The sequence below is a fragment of the Suncus etruscus genome, chromosome 8 (genome assembly GCF_024139225.1).
Source record: "Suncus etruscus isolate mSunEtr1 chromosome 8, mSunEtr1.pri.cur, whole genome shotgun sequence".
Taxonomy (NCBI): Eukaryota; Metazoa; Chordata; class Mammalia; order Eulipotyphla; family Soricidae; genus Suncus; species Suncus etruscus.
The window spans coordinates 52655452-52668060 of record NC_064855.1 but is presented as its reverse complement, the minus strand read 5'-3'; the positions used below and the strand labels follow the sequence as shown (position 1 = coordinate 52668060).

Sequence of the window (12609 nt, the reverse complement as noted above, 5' to 3'; positions counted from 1 at the left end):
GTTTTGTTATGTTTTGTTTTGTTTTGTTTGTCTTTGGATCACACCTGGTAGCACTCAGGGGTTACTCCTGGCTGTAGGCTCAGAAATCGCCCCTGGCAGGCACAGGGGACCATATAGGATGCCAGGATTCGAACCACGGTCCTTCTGCATGCAAGGCATGCCTGACCTCCATGCTATCTCTCCGACCCCGCAAGTGACATAATCTCTGAATCTAGAAAAAAAAAAACCTAGACAATATAATATAAATAAATATAATAAATATAAATAAAAATCTGATTTAATAATATCAACAAACAGCCTCACTCAGTTGTCCCCTACTTGCAACTGATTTCAGAGATTATTATCAAGGCAAGATTCAGATCTATATCTTTACTTGGTTTTGACCCAGATATAATAGTTTTGCCAATACCAAAAAAGAAAATTGAGTCAATATTGCCTCTTAATGAAACTTTACAATGGGCCCTCTCAGATTTCACAGGAGAAATATCCTCCCATTATCCAGCAGGAAAAACTTGGGACTATTTAAAGAAAACTCAGTTTGTTATTTCTTCAATTGTTCAGGATTACCCTATTCCCAATGCCAAGGTTTTTTACATAGATGGATCCCAAATGGAAAAGGAGGAATAACCGGAGACAACATTAATAAGACCATAGATACCAAATATAAATCTGCACAGAAAGTTGAATTAGCAACATTAATTTACCTATTAGAAAATGTATCTGAATACTGAGATCTCTAGACACAGAGGTCTGATTGTACCACCCAGGACAGAATAGAAGTCTTCCAAACACGACAAAAGCACCACCGGAGGAGTAAATGATCCTGAACAGAGTCTATAGTTAATCCCATGACAATATACTCCAAGGACGGAGAAATTCCATAACTCTTAGGCCAAGTGAATTCCTTTTCGAATGACCCCAATATTTACTGTGCCAGGGCAGGAGGGGAAAAAAAAGTACAAAACATGTTTATTTTTTATATTTTATTTTTTACCTTCATTTATTATTATTATTATTATGTTTACTTACCTATCTATTTTTGGTCGATTTCTCTGTTTGGGTGTGGTTATTGAAGGTGTTGCCCCCAGTTATACCTATTTTTTTCTCTTTTTTCTTTTTTTTCTTTATGTGCTATGCTATGTTTCTTACCTCAAGACCATGGCGGGTTTTTTTTTTTCTTTGTTTGTTTGTTTTTGTTTTTTGTGTTTTTTTTTTTTTGTGGTGCTTATCATTATTGTTGGAGTCCTCACTGGATATTGGACACTTCTTTTTGTACTGATGGAGTGTTTCATTTTCTTTTTCTCCTTCACCTCTCAAATCGATGATGAGAGCCTCTAGAAGGATTCCGCCCACTTTCGGAGTATTAGGCTTTTACCCCAGTTTATTACTTTTCTCTTCTTCAAACAAAACCACACAAATTGAACTAGCTAGCCCTGCCACCCAATTAGAGGGGGAAATAAGGGAGGCACCTAGACCAAACAGGTGCAAGACTACTATGTAGTAGGATAGGTACATAGGGGACCACATATTCTAGCAGCCCTGGGGGTGAGGGAAGAGGATATGGGAAATAGGACAAAAACAGAGGTGTAGGGAGGACAATTTGGTGATGGGAATCCCCCCTGATTTTATGTAAATATTTACCTAAAATATTATTGTCAACAATATATAAGCCACTATGATCAAAATAAAAATTATACTAAAAAGCATACACAATAAATGCTATATTTCAGCTTAATTTTTCAAGGCTAAAAAAATGTATCTGAAGCCATGAATATAGTTTCTGATTCATTGTATGTGGTAAATTTATGTCATGTGATAGCCACTACTTCCCTTAATGCTAATAACCTGATCATACAGAACTTACTTAAACGATTACAGCAGCTTCTTCAAAAACTAACTGAGCCCATCTTCATCACGCGTATTAGAGCCCATTCAGGTCTTTCAGGACCGATGGCTCAAGGAAATAAAACTGCTGACTTGCTAGCAATGCCTATATTTAAATCACCTGTAGAGGAACATTCAGCCCTACACACAAATGCTCGCCGTTTACATGTGAATTACCAAATTCCATGGAGGCAAGCTAGAGAAATTGTAGAAAACTGCAACGTATGTGCACCGTTAACAAAAAAGACTCACATAGCAGGAGCAAACCCAAGAGGCTTACAGTCTAATGAACTTTGGCAAATGGATATAACTCAAACAGATTTATTTCCAAGAAAACCTTATCTTTATGTTGTGGTGGACACTTATTCTCGTGTTATGTGGGCAATTTTCATGTCTTCTCAAAAATCTAAGGCTGTTTGTAGTTTTCTTTTACAATGTTTTTCTGTGATGGGTATTCCATATTCTATAAAAACTGATAATGGGCCAGCCTATGTTAGCAAAACTTTTGAATTTTTTTTGTAAAGAATGGCAGATAAGACATCTCAAAGGAATTCCTTACAATTGTAGGGGACAGGCCATTGTAGAAAGGACTCACAGAACCTTAAAAACTCAATTACAAAAAAATAGAAAAAGAGGCTTACCACCAACAGATTTGCTATCTTTGACTCTTATTACACTAAATTACTTAAACTTACCCTAAGGGGAAAGTTACACTGCAGTGGAAAGACATTTTATTATTTTATTTTATTTTATTTTATTATTATTTTTTTTTTGTGGTTTTTTGGGTCACACCCGGCAGTGCTCAGGGGTTATTCCTGGCTCCAGGCCCAGAAATTGCTCCTGGCAGGCACAGGGGACCATATGGGGAGCCGGGATTCGAACCGATGACCTCCTGCATGAAAGGCAAACGCCTTACCTCCATGCTATCTCTCCGGCCCCCTGCAGTGGAAAGACATTTTAAAGAAGATATTCAGAGACAAGAAACAACCCATAAACCTATTTGGATCAAGGAGGATGAAAAATGGATAGCTGGATATCTTCTCCTAAGAGGAAGGGGTTATGCCTATGTTTCTACAAATGACTACCCTCTCAAGAAATTTTGGGTTCCATTATGCCTTGTTAGAAATCGGTCTAGCACAAATGATCAGATTTAGACTATAAACCCCCCTTCAGAGCAAAAACAGAACACTCCAGACACTAACAGCAGTAATATTGCTGAGGTCTCTGGGGCAGGGAATAAGGATTTAGCTGTTACACACCATACATTGAGTGAGACTGATGGTAATGATAAACCCTTACACTCCAAGATGCAAAAGGAAAGACAGGAACCTGTCTTATCTGGGCTCCAAAATATAGGAAACTCTTGCTACGTGAACTCAATATTGCAATGCTTGTATAATATTTTAGACTTGACTCAGTATTTTCATCAAGCTCATTATAAAAAGGATATTAACAAGAAAAATCCAATGGGGCATGAAGGTAAACTAGCCAAAGAATTTGGTTGGCTCATCAAAACCATGGGAAATGGATTTCATAGATATATTAACCCTGAAAGCTTCAAAGTAACAATTGGTTTACTTAATGACCAGTTTGCTGGACACAATCAGCAGGATGCACACGAACTATTGATGTTTCTAATAGAGGGACTACATCAGAATTGCTTACGGTAAATCTAATGACAGACAAAACTACACATCTTATGGAAAATGAAAATTATGAACAATTTAGTCCAGAACACCAAAAGGCTCACAAATCTTTTATTTATGATCTCTTTCAAGGACAATTCAAATCTATACTACAGTGTCTCTCATGCCACCAAAAGTCTGAGGTTTATGAGACATTTGTTCATTTGTCTCTGGCTTTACATCTACAGATAAATTTACATTACAAGAATGCCTCTGAATTTTTTAAAGAAGAAGAGTTAAGGGATGACAACAAAGTTCTGTGCAACAGCTGCAAAACTAGAAGGGATTTTTCAAAGGAAATGTACTTATGGAAACTGCCACCAGTACTTATAATACACTTGAAACTTTTTGCTTTTTGATGGCAAACAAATAAAAAAAAATGCACACTTATGTAGATTTTTCCTTTAGAAGACCTCAATTAGTAGAATTCACTTCAGAGAATGAAAAGCAAAGATTAAGAAATACAATTTATCATCAGTGTCAAACCATTATGGTAAAGTTTACTATGGACACTGTACTTCGTAGTGTAAAATTGCTGCAAAACAACACTGGATCAATTTTGATGACAAGAAGATCAAAAAAGTTCCTAATACATTGGTGTGAAATCCATAGCAGCATACATCCTATTTTATACTTCTTAAAGATCTACAATGAACACCAGATAATCATTTCACTTCCTTATCGGTTGCTATTAATGCTCTAGGATTCTTTCCACAGGCATGATCAATGAATATGGATCGAAAATCATGGACCCCCAAAGTGTTTCCTTGTATGATGGATTTATGTCTTAATTTCATTATTTCTCTAGGTATCAGTTAATCCTGAAATCTTACAATTTAATTTAGTCAAGGATCACCTGAAAGAAAAATTTCTCATCATATTAATGTTGTTTTTCTTTCTAGGTATACTCACTTAACGACTTTCACTCTTTTTATTTTAACATCATTGCTTTATTTACCTCAATTTAGGTTTTAAGATGCTGACATAATGATAATTTTTAGGTGGATTTTCTTCACAGTGCTTCTTGCCTATAATTGATTATCATAGAATTACTGTTATACAATAACTTTGTATATAAATTGTTATACACTTATAATAGAGTTTTCCATGTTTGTATTATGCATGAAATTCTCTTTCAGATCTGCTCTGCTCTGCCATAAAAAAATTTTTTTTGAATTTGAAATGATTTATCTAAACAGTTGCCAGCTATTACATTTTAAGGTGCTTTTAGTTGATTCAGCTGAATTCTCTTTTCTTTTGCTCTATTTTGGATCCTTTCCAACAAATATTTTTTGGTATGAGTGAGTGTTATGGCCATATATTTTGTGAAGTCTGTATGTGTATGTCTTGTTCAGTGTCTGTCTGTTTTGCATATTTTGTATATAGTCCCCTATTTCCTAACTTTATCTTCCCCAATTTAGTCTTCCTTATCCTTCCTTCCTAGTCCTTAACATTTAATTCTCAGGATTCCCTTCACATGTGCAACTCATCTCCTTCACCCACAACTACAAGACTCCTGATCTCGGCCTGAGGAAGAAATCTGTGACTGTTGGAATTTTGTACCATGTTTGCTTGCTGCAAACTTGTTGGAAATGAAGCCACCTGAAATTTGTGTCATAATATATCCCCAGAGAAAAGATCCATGGATAAGACCCACAATCTCTGGATCCAAGTTAAACTGTGCTATCTAAATTTCTAGTTTTCCATCCACATACACAGTGCTATCGTTGACCATTTCGACAATGGCTACCCCAAGATTGCACCGATCCCAAAGGAAATGCAGAAGCCCAACCAACTCATGATGGCTTCAACCTGTTTTTCCAGGTCCATCAAGTGTCTTTCGCCGGTCTTCTCGGAGTTCCAGACCCCTCATCTTTACAGATTGGTATTGGACTCTGTTGAAATTTCACCTTTTGGGGCCGGATAGATAGCACAGCGGTGTTTGCCTGCAAGCAGCCGATCCAGGACCAAAGGGTGGTTGGTTCGAATTCCCGGTGTCCCATATGGGTCCCACCCGTGCCTGCCAGGAGCTATTTCTGAGCAGAGAACCAGGAGTAACCCCTGAGCACCGCCAGGTGTGGCCCAAAAAACCCAAAAAAAAAAAAAAAAAAAAAGAAATTTCACCTTTTGTATTTTTCTTATAATTGTAATCCTTTGAATTTATATTTGGTACTATACTTCTTTTGACTATTGTAGATTAATGTTTTTCTATTTTAGTTTTTTAATCTTAGGAATTGGATGTTGTATTACATTAGGGTTTTGCTTTCTCCTGACTTTAGATTAGTGGGTTAGATATTGTTGTCTATAATTTTCCTAAATGATATTTTTGTCTGGTCTCAGGGCTTTTTTGCGTGGGTGCATCATAGCAAAATACTAAGTTATAGGAGTTCCATCCATTTTGGATGGGCCCTCAAGTTGTTTATTTTACACAGGGAGGGTCTCTGCCTTAAACATTTTTGTTTTGATTTGTGACTTAAGCTCCCATCTATAAATAATCGACCTTATTGGTACATCAATTTCAGACATCATATGGACTTCAGCCTGGATTAAGAACTTGGATTAAGTTCAGATCGTCATCACAGTGGCCCCCCACTGTGCAGGGGGTATATGCTTCTGCCTTCAAAATAAGGGCCTAATTCAATGACCTCAAAGATGGACTTTCTGGTCTACCTGGACTTGAATGAAAATGGGTTCAGAGAGATAGCATGAAGATAAGGCATTTGCCTCACATGCAGAAGGTCATTGGTTCGAATGCCGGTATCTGCCAGGAGCGATTTCCGAGCGTGGAGCCAGGAGTAACTCCTGACCACTGCCAGGTGTGACCCAAAAACCAAATACCAAAAACCAACAACAATAACAACAGATAAAGGAAAGGTGCTTCTTCTCGCCTGCTACACAACCTTTCTGGCGTCTCTTCGAAAGATCTATGTACGTCTTAGATTTATCTTCTCAGGAGCTTGTAGTTGATTCCTTGATACATGTTTCTGGATTTAGACACCCTGTGTTTAGGTTAGAAGTTTTTTTTTACATTTTCCTGTGATGAGCTTATGCAAACAGCCGCTCTTTTATTATTGACGTAGTTTATCCTTTAATAATTGTAACAATATTGTTTTGTTACCAAAAAACAAACGGGAATTGTGTATGTAAATATTGGGGGGATTATTATGTTACTGACCCTACCCTGATCCGGTGATTGTGCCCTAACCCTAGGGTGTGACCTGGCATTCTGCCACCACCTAGGGTGGTACCTAATTTCTGCTTCCACCATTGGGTGGTATCTGATCCCACCATTGTGGGTGGTACCTGATACTGGGGGATAAAAACAAGGGTCTGTAGAAGGCGAGGGGTGGGTTGGCTGGAACTGAGGCTGAGACCTTGGACTTCAGTCTTGTCCACCAAATAAAACTAATATTTCCACCAAGCCTGACTGTCTGTGAGCTGTTATTCCACCGTTCACCTCAGAACCGACGGCTGGAGAGAGTGGCAGACGTGTGCTCCGAGCTGGAGGGGAAAGGACCTCATCCTCCAGATCCTCCATCAGTCAACCTCTTCAGTTGCTGACTTGCAACACTATGAAAAGTATTTTCAATTTTATTTTATAAAAGAAGAGAACCTAAGATTACTAAAAGTTGCTCAAATTTTCTAGGTAACTTGTACTCTAAAGAAGGCCTTTAGTACATTGATCAGGTTTAATTCTTATTCAGAATCACGATTTGGTAATCTGAAAGACTACTATGGACTGCTGATTTGTTTTTATTTAACCTTGGGTTTCATATTACTTCGCAATTGAGTATTATTATAACAGAACCAAAAGCCTGTTTTCATAAAATCAGCTTCATAATGAATTGTCTGTTCTTTGGACTCTAACGAGGAATTTGACACACCCAATAACTTGATAGCCTGATGCCATTGCTGACCTCAGCTCAATAATTAGGATTCTAGAAACAAAATCAAGCAACATTTTATTTAGTCTCTCTCTCTCTCTGGTAAACTGTCTGCTTTCAATACGACTATTTTACTGCCAGGGAAAACCCAGGTTCATCTAGCTTCATGTTAGCAGTTGGGAGTAAATGCATGTAGAAGAATAAGATAATAAATATAAGAAAGAAATAAGACAAAAGATTACTTCTTACAAATATTAAAGAAACTATACTTTACTCTACAGATAAAAAAAAGTTAGAAAATTTGTTTAGAAAGTGCTAAGGAGGAGCCGGAGTTATAGCATAGTGGCAGGGCATTTTTCTTGCACACGGCCAACCCAGGACTAACAGTGGTTCAATTCCTGGCATCCCACATGGTCCCCCAGCCTGCCAGGAGCGATTTCTGAGCACAGAGCCAGGAGTAATCTCTGAGTGCAGCCAGGTGTGACATAAAAACAAAAACAAAAACAAAGTGCTAAGGAATTGCTTCTCGGCTTTTGGGCTAAGATAAAGTGGACTGGTGAAAAATCAAATCTAATCAGTACTAAACTGTTATTAAAAGAAAATTAAAAGTAGGATATTTCATTAATAATTATTTCTTTATTAAAATGATAACAGCAGTAGAAAATTTTAGCATGACACTGAAAAATGGAACTAAGTAGTTTCCAATAAACATTCAGAGATGCTAGAGTCAACAATTTAATTCTCAGCAGTCGCATGATCCTTTGAACACAGCTGGGGAGTAATCCTTGGACACTGACCCGATCTAGATATGGCCCATTTTTTTTTTTTTTTTTTTGTTTTGGTTTTTGAGCCACACCCTGTTACATTCAAGGTTTACTCTGGGCTATGTGCTCAGAACTTGCTCCTGGCTTGGGGGACCATATGGGATGCCAGGGGATCTAACTACATTCCATCCTAGGTCAGCAGCATGCAAGACAAACACTATACTGTTTGCCACCACTCTGGACCCACCTCAATTTTTAAGCTAATAAAATAGCTAATGAAACAAAGGAAAGAAACTGCAATAAAATATCATTAAACTTTGAAAACGTCAACAACAATTCTTATTACAGGCCAAAGAGCAGTTAAATAGAAACATAATAATACAAATTTGGGGTAGAAAACAACAAAGAAAATTAAAACAAGAACAAAGGATGTTAAAAAACCTCAAATATTATAGAAAAAGTGGTAGAAAGTAAACAATAAGTAAAAAATTTTATTGCATTTTACATTAAGACTTCCCCTCAAAAGAATTAATATTGAAACAAAACTGATGTTTAAAAGCTAATAATACTAGCTATCTTTTTACAAGAGAAAACAATGAGTAAGTCTACTCATTGAATGAGCGGATCAATTACCTAGAATTTTTGTCTGCAAAGATGAACTTAACAAACACAAAAAAATTCTATATTTTCAAGAAAAATAATTGTTACTTTATCATAAAACTAAGAAACTTTAATAACAGATTTATCTAACAACATGCAAGTAAAACGTAGTGGGGTGACATTTTTAAGAGGTGAGGGCAATGAATAAGAAGGACCTCCTCACTGGTGAAGGTGGGTATTCTTTACATGGCTGAAATCATACAACTACAATCATATTTGTAATTACGGTGTTTAAATAAAGATAAAAAAGAAAAGAAAAAAGAAAAAAAAGAAGGACCTCCTGCAGATCCAGCGGACTCAGCTCCCAGGACCAGGACAGAAGGCAGATAGATAGTCCTGGTGTCCTGGTGTCTGAGAAGTGACTGTGGGAAGATATGAAGAGCCTCTTATCCAGACTGTGGATGGGGGGTTTGTGAGTCAAACTGTCACCCGGTGATCCCTCCCCTAAACTTTGACTTATGTAACTTTTGAGGGGTTTCTGGTTATGCTCTACAAGATCTCCTGTTATTAAGGTGTAAAAGTATTAAAAAGAAGTGGATACCAACTCATGAGTTCAGGTTCTGGGATAGGAAAGTTGATCTGAGGGCATTCTCATTTTATGCTTGTCCAGAATGGAGTTCCCCAAAATGTGGGGGAGAGGGATCTTCTCTGCAGGGTTTAAGAATGCGTCAGAGAAGCCACCTGGCAGCACCGAAGGGGCTAAAAACTGAAGCTAAGGCTGGAGGTCTCAGGCAGAGTTTTGGGAATGTTGTTAACTAGAGCTGTCTGGCCCAAATATCAATATGGCCTTTAAAAGAACATGCCCAAACTAACTTCCTCATAGGAAAGCATCAGTTAAGTCAAATAAGAAGGATGGAGTCAGCAGCTCAACACTGCCTTATGGTGTCAATGTAAGCCCCACAACCCTGTACCTCTTCTTGGACCAGTAACTGAAGGGGAAGAGGCACTCAGGCAATAGAAACAACCTACTGTTTTCTCAATACCACCCCCTCTGGGCTAGCCAAAGACTTCTGGTTATAGTTGGACCCTTGAGCCCCATATATCATGAGAGTGGAAATAATGGGGACAGTGGTCCAGACAACAGACTATAGCTGCCCCTGAACCAAGAAGAGGATCACCCTACAAGGAATACAAGGCAGGGGTATGTGCCTCTTACCCACCCCTGAAGGTGCCACCAGGGTCTCCTTCTGCTACCTGGACTATTGCGAAGAGACCATAGAAGCCAATATAGCTGCATGGGAAGTAATCCCTGTCTAGGACCAAATCAGACATGGCTTTGGGTGTACCAAGGGACTGACACCCTGTATATTTGCCACTACCAGAAACCCAGAAGAGTTTTGCATCGTGGTCATTTACCTACCCCAGGTGTCATACCTGGAGGGAGAAGGTGGATGGGAACAAGTTGAGCAGAGTTATCATCCCCACCGGAAGAGGTCCATCACCCTTCTTATTCCAGCTCTTGTAGCAACTGGTGTGGGAGTATTCTCCCTTGTCAAGGGAAGCATGCATCATAAACAACTCTCCCAAACAAGTGGACGCTGATCTGAGAAGATATAATTTTTCTATTGGGATGTTGAAAGAACAAGTTGCCTCCCTAGCTAAAGTTGCTCTCCAGAACAGGCAGGGACTAGACCGAGGCTATGAGGGAGCAATGTTGTTTCTATAAAAACAAGTCATGGGTCATCGGGGAGACACTGCAGCATACTCTAGCAGAAGGCTAGTTTGCAGGAGCTGGAAAGGCAGCAGAAATATTCTAATACAGAAACCTTCTTCAACCAATAGGTAACTGGGAAGACAGTAAAAAATAAGGTAGTATGATAACAATATCCAGAGATAACAGAGAGGAGGGCCAGGAGGACCAGTCCATGGTAAAGCTTGGCACATAGTAGGGGAGTGCAATTAGGAAAGAGAAGGGACCACTATGCAATGATAGTTGGAAATGATTACTGTAGATAAGAACTGGATGCTAAAGAAGGTAAAATGATATGCATGAAACTCCTTCAGTAAAATACTGCAAAACACAGTGTCTCAAAGAATATAAAAAAGGAAGAGACAGAGGAAAATATATCTGTCACAAAGGCAGGCAGAAGAGAGGGAAATGGGAGGGCAGGAGAGAAACTGAGGACATTTGTGGTGGGAAATGTGAAACTGGTGAAGGGTATTGTATGATCAAAACTTAATCATAAACATGTTTGTAACTGTGAAAAAAGCCAACTGTATTATGCAGAACCTTGTAATCAAGGCATTTAAATAAAATAATTTTTTAAAAGTAAAGTGAATAGTTCTCGCTTTGGCAACACATACTAAAATTGGAACAATACAGAAAAGATTAGCATGGCCCCTGCACAAGGATGGCATGCAAATTCATGAAACATTCCATATTAAAAAATAATAAGCAAATATTGAGCCCCCAACACAAACTTCTAAAGGAAATAAGGAAGACACACAAAATTAAGGAAAAAAGGCAAAGTAATATATAAAACACATAAAATAATATGACAGATAAAAAAAACAAACATTGGGGCCTGGAGAGATAGCACAGCGGTGTTTGCCTTGCAAGCAGCCAATTCAGGACCAAAGATGGTTGGTTCGAATCCCGGTGTCCCATATGGTCCCCCATGCCTGCCAGGAGCTATTTCTGAGCAGACAGCCAGGAGTAACCCCTGAGCACCGCTGGGTGTGGCCCAAAAACCTAAAACCAAACAAACAAACATCAATCATTTCAATGTGTGTAATTAGGCACACATTAAAACAAAAGATGGTCTCTAAAGCAAAAATCAACTCTATGCAATTTGCAAGGAACATGGTTAAAGCACCTTTGTTTCAAGATAGCTTGTCAATCACAACTTTAAGACTTCACTCAAAATGCCCATCCCCTGCAGAATTGATCAGAGAAGAGTTCTTTGTTACCCAATCACCAAATACATTAAAAGATTTTAAAATCTTGAGAAATGTTGCTGCATATACTGGGAAAATTTGAGCTGTTTTTTTAATTCCACAGGGTCCTTATTATAAAGCTCATTGAGAGAAATTTCTGCCCTGCAAAACTGATCTTTAAAAAATGTTGTCGTTAGAGTAATAGCTTTTATCTTACAGTCAAACACAATTCATAGAAAGTTTAGCAATAAAGTGCATCTTAATTAAAAATATGTGTATTTTATTGGTCTCATGAACCTAAGATTTCACATTCTCATTTTGTGTTTTATAAATTTTGGCTGCTCAAATTTTTTATGTTAAGGTTGCAGTATAAATGTTCAGACAAATTGAATCTTTCAGGCAAATTGAACTCTAAGATTTCACATTCTCATTTTGTTTTTCATAAATTTTAGCTGCCTTAAATTCTATATGTTAAGGTTGCAGTATAAATGTTCAGAAAAATTGAATCTTTCCAATAAATTTTCCTTCCTATTGTCAATAATTGAAAAGATCAGTTTGCTTCCTGAGAAGGAAGTAAAATTTCAGTATTTAAAGAATTCAATAAGGGGCAGGAGTGATAGTACAGTGGGTAAGGCATTTGCCTTGCAGTCAATAGAACTGAATTTAATCCCTGGCATTACATTTATTCTCCTGAGCCTGTCAGGAGTGGATCTAATCACACACCTCTGGGTGTGGGCAAAACCAAAGGAACCAAAAAAGAGTTCACTGTGGGTAGAATGTAGCTCAAGAGAACTTGCCTTTAATGTATGTATGAGGCCTTCACTTCAATCCTTGGCTCCTTAAACAAGATGAAGA

At 37.9% G+C, this 12609-nt stretch overlaps 1 non-coding gene across 1 annotated transcript; it reads left to right on the top strand.

Moving 5' to 3' along the window:
• The first annotated feature begins 11158 nt into the window (after positions 1-11158).
• Positions 11159-11263, top strand: LOC126017055 (U6 spliceosomal RNA). Its single transcript, XR_007498731.1, has one exon. It is a non-coding gene; the product is annotated as a U6 spliceosomal RNA (small nuclear RNA).
• The last annotated feature ends 1346 nt before the right edge of the window (positions 11264-12609 follow it).